Below are 4,817 nucleotides of genomic sequence, written 5' to 3'. Positions count from 1 at the left end.
TGATAAATTTCCTCATGTCATGCTTCAAAGGTGGGTAGTTTTATGGTACTCCCTGTTTTGATGATATGCCAGTTGGTACAGCTCAGTGCATTTTGGAGCACTATAAAATTGGAGTTCATGGAACAGCTGGCTTTCATTTCAGTTCCTCTTTAGAATCATAGAATCATAGAATAGTTAGGGTTGGAAAGGACCTTAAGATTAAGTTCCAACCCCCCTGCCATGGGCAGGGACACCTTGCTCTAAACCATATCACCCAAGGCCTCATCCAACCTGGACTTGGAACACCACCAGGGATGGAGCATTCACAGCCTCCCTGGGCAGCCCATTCCAGTGCCTCACCACCCTAACAGGAAAGAATTTCCTCCTTGTATCCAATCTAAACTTCCCCTGTTTAAGTTTTAACCCATTACCCCTTGTCCTATCACTACAGTCCCTAATGAAGAGTCCCTCCCCAGCATCCCTATAGGCCCCCTTCAGATACTGGAAGGCTGCTATGAGGTCTCCATGCAGCCTTCTCTTCTCCAGGCTGAACAGCCCCAACTTTCTTAGCCTGTCTTCATATGGGAGGTGCTTTTCTCACAGCCTGTTGCTTTCTCCTTGCTGTTACGAAGTTCAGTCTTCATGTGAAACTGTACTTCTACTTTTTTTGTAACATAATGTCCTGGGTTTAGCAGTGGCAGTCATTTTTCTCTTTCTTGGTAGCTGGTGCAGGGCTGTGTTTTGACTTTCAGCTGGGAACAGAGCTGAAAAACACTGATGTTTTGGTTTGGCCAAGGACTTTGTGGGCCTCATGCTCTGCCAGGGAGGAGGGGAGCCGGGAGGAAGCAGAGACAGGACACCTGACCCAAACTGACCAAAGAGGTATTCCATACCACAGCACGTCATGCCCAGGATGTAGCTGGGAGTGACCCGGGGAGGGCTAGGTGGACTGCAGGGTTGGAGGAGGTATGGGTCGGTGCTTGATTGGGCTGTGGGGGGGCAAGTTATCGGTCACCTGGTGATGGGGTGTTGTATTCTCTTCCCTTGTTATTTCCTTTATCATTACTATTATTGGTGGCAGCAGTAGTGATTTGTGTTATACCTTAGTTAGTAAACTGTTCTTATCTCAACCCGTGGGAGTTGCATTCTTTTTGATGCTCCTCTCCGTTCCCCCAGGAGTAGGGGGAGGGCAAGAAGGGGGGGAGTGGGTAACAAGCTGTCTGGCTGTGGGTTAAACCATGACAGTTCTTTTTGGCGCCCAACGTGGGGCTCGAACCCACGACCCTGGGATTAAGAGTCTCATGCTCTACCGACTGAGCTACACACACACCATACACACACACACACACACAACACCCCCCAACACCCTATTACATAATCTCTCCATTAAAAATGTGGGTTAATAGCCTCTTTTCCCCCTTGCTCTCCCTGGAGGAATAAACACCTGGTACTTTTCTGCTCTCTGCCTGCTTTGTTTCTTAATTTTGGAACTACAGCAGTGGTTTCCTTCTGCCCTAGAAGTAGGGTTGCAGCATGCACAATCTAGAAACCTGGCAGGAAAACAAAGATCAGGCCTCTGGCTTGTGTTGACCATGCAAGTCTCCCTAAAGGGTTTTTTTTGGAGGGTGTCAGGAGGAGAGCTACTTTGCACTAGGAAGGAAAAAGCTATCTATGTGTTACCAAGGATTTCTGTCCTGATTTGACACCTCTCCATGACCACACCATGCTCCAGCCTGCTTCCTGACACCAGTGGTGTTTTTGCATGCCAGGCAGCCGTGCTACATATCACAACTATTGGCCAGTGCCAGCAGCACTTTGCAACAAACATGAAGATGCCTTTTCTGCCAGGATGAGGCATTCTCTCTGTGCACACCACTCTAAATGTAGCTGATGCCAGGGGAGGAGAAGGTGTGCGTCACATAACTTCTTCACTGTCAGTCAGAAAGTAATAACTAAGAATTAAGGTCTTTGCATTTTCAAAGTAATGGGAGAATGAATATGACTAAAGCCCAAGTGTCACTCTCCTGTCACTTCTCTCAGGGTAGGAAAAGTCTCTTGGAGATTCCTCATTTTGAGTTATACTCAGGTTCAGTAATTTTAAGTCATAAAAATTTATAAAATATTTTTATACACTGACTAGACTGGCTCTTATTTCATGCACTACATTTTAGATGAACCAGATTAATTTAACCTGTTTATGGCTGCCTATCTTTTAGACTGCCTTCAGGATACTACTTTACCAGATTTAAGTCAGCAGTGAATTACAAGCAAACTTTAGTCTGGTATTACTTTGCTTGCCCGCAGGTTGGTGGCACTGCTTAGAAACATGTCTTAAAGAAAGTTGCATAAAATGCTAGCTTGAGCATTTTTATCTGCTCTCCTTTGTACAATACTGCTCTAGGCTTAAAGCAATAATTACATAGATTAGAAATAGAGTCATAGAATCATAGAATGGTTTGGGTTGGAAAAGATCTTAAGATTTTCTAGTTCCAATCCCCCTGCCATGAGCAGGGGTGCCTTACGCTAGACCATGTCTCCCAACCTGGCCTTGAACACTGCCAGGGGTGGAGCATTCGCCACTTCTTTGGGCAACCTGTGCCAGTGCCTCAACACCCTCACAGTAAAGAACTTCTTTATATCTAACCTGAACCTCACCTCTTTAAGTTTAAATACCTGTTGCCATGCTCATTTTCTGCACATGTGCCACAGTGGAAGCTCTGTAAATCTGCTTTGGATTTTGTAATTTTTTATTTATTTCAGGGCATTTAGCCTTCATTGTGTATCACTTACTGTGTATCCTTCCCCCTTCCCTCTTTTTAGCTCATTCTCCCTATTTCCTTCTGTACCACAAGTTCCTTATGATCTCCTTTACCCCTCCCTCCTTTTTCCTTATCTGTTATTTCTTTTCCTCCACTGCTAAGCCTTGTCTTTCTGCTTTCCTGTTAGCTTCCCTCCCCTTATTTTTGGCCATGTATTGCAGTTGACACAAACCTGGTGTTTCCAAAATGACAGTCTAGCAGAATGCCTCTTTCCCCAGTTACCTCTGTTAACTAAGGAAAGAGGAGAGGGAATTAGCTAGGCTACTAAATTTGAAGCTGTTTCAGAACAGCCTTTTCCTTATATATTCCAGAAGATACTGATGCTGTGAGGGGGAGACAACTGTGATTTTAGAGTACAGTGAGTGTAATGATGAAGTAACATCTTTGCTAAGCATTGCCAAACAATACCTCATTACATTTTCCTCTCATTTATAATATATATGACGGCATGCAAAGCATGGCAGAGGATTTGCCTGATTTAACATCAGTAAGTAAATTATCAGAAAAAGTGCTGCTATCCAGAGTTTTGGTAGTTTTAAGCAGGTTGTGGTGAGTTACACTACCTGAGCAGTATTCTCCATCTCCTTTGTATAGACTGTTCCCTGTAAAGGAAACTATACATGGAATAGGCTTGGATTAGCAAAAGTTTTGACAAAACTGCTGCTTTCTGTACCTCACCTGGGCACATATTTTAAGGATATGTAAGGGACTGACTTTGCATTAATCTAGTATTTTCTTCCAATTAAGAAAAAAAAAAAAGTATAAAATTCAGTATTAATTCTTCTTCATTAAGATATACCACAGTCACAGAGCCATAGAATCACAGGATAATTGGAAGAGATGTTGAGGATACCAACTGTAAGGTCAGAACAGATTGCTCTGGGGTTTATATTAAAAAATGACAAGGATGAAGGTTACACAAAGTCTCTGGGTAACCTGCTTCACTGCAAGCCAGTCTTGTAAGAAGAAAACCCAAAACCAAAAAACAAACAAAACCAAACAAAACCCCACCAACATGAAGCAAGGATGAAACAGTTTTTCCTTAAATCAAATCTGAACTTCTTTTTTTCACCTTATGTTTGTGGTGTCCCATCCTTATATCATGCCCCACTGTGAAGAGGCTGACTCCATCCTCTGCTTTTTCTGCAGAGCTGCCCCCCAGTTTCAGCCTGGATAGGTGCAAGGAGTTACTGCTTCCCAAATGCAGTCCTTCTGAACTTTTCTTTGGGTTTTCTCCTGTAACGGAGATGAATCTTCTTACTGTCTTAAACCAAGCCATAATATCTGATGACTGTGCTTACCTTGCTTCTAAACCAGTTTTTATCTGCTGCAAGATTTTGCAATATACATCATGAATGATGACTCGGGTTCCATGTGCTTCTCTCTCTGGGACTTCATATAAAGAAATCTAAATATTTCTCATATGCACACTTGTTTAGTGAGCAAACTTTCTTTTCCTTAGTACCATGGTCATTAATCTTTTTTCTGATCTTCAGAATTTTTATTTTAAAATTAGTTGTTTTCTTCTCTTTCATGACCACCCAACTCTTTATAATAGCTCTTCTTCTCATTATAGGAATCTCTCACAGGAAAGGGAAAAGAGTTTTGTGGCAACTTTTCTGATGCTATAATTTTTTATAATTACTTTAAAACTTACTTTTCCCCTCACTGGTTGGACTAGTTCATTTCCACTGACAGTTAAATTATATTAGAAAAAAATTAGTTTTGTCATTTCTGCCAATCTTCTCCTTGAAATACCACAGATAAAGAAGAACTCCTGCAAAGTTTGGTTTGTTTTATCTTTACTACACATTCATAACTTTGGATAACACGGCAGGGCACTGCAGTGGTGGAAAAGGCAAAAACTTACCTGAAGGTCTCTGTAAGTGTTCAGGTTCTATTTTCAGTTGTAGTTAGTACACCACTGACATTCAGTAAAAGCAATAAATGATGAATTTTCTTCTATTATATGCTTTTCTGATGCATTCACCCCAAAAAAAAAGAAAAAAAGAAAAAAAC

At 41.9% G+C, this 4,817-nt stretch overlaps 1 non-coding gene across 1 annotated transcript; it reads right to left on the bottom strand.

Annotated features, from left to right (window-relative positions):
• Positions 1–1,234: 1,234 nt before the first annotated feature.
• TRNAK-CUU (transfer RNA lysine (anticodon CUU)) lies at positions 1,235–1,307 on the bottom strand. Its single transcript has one exon. It is a non-coding gene; the product is annotated as a tRNA-Lys (tRNA).
• Positions 1,308–4,817: the final 3,510 nt, after the last annotated feature.

Source organism: Neopsephotus bourkii, unplaced genomic scaffold (assembly GCF_033783945.1).
Source record: "Neopsephotus bourkii isolate Nb327-2 ecotype Australia unplaced genomic scaffold, CSIRO-AGI_Nbou_v1 NB_1600, whole genome shotgun sequence".
Lineage (NCBI taxonomy): Eukaryota > Metazoa > Chordata > Aves > Psittaciformes > Psittacidae > Neopsephotus > Neopsephotus bourkii.
This window is presented reverse-complemented; position numbering and strand designations above follow the sequence as displayed.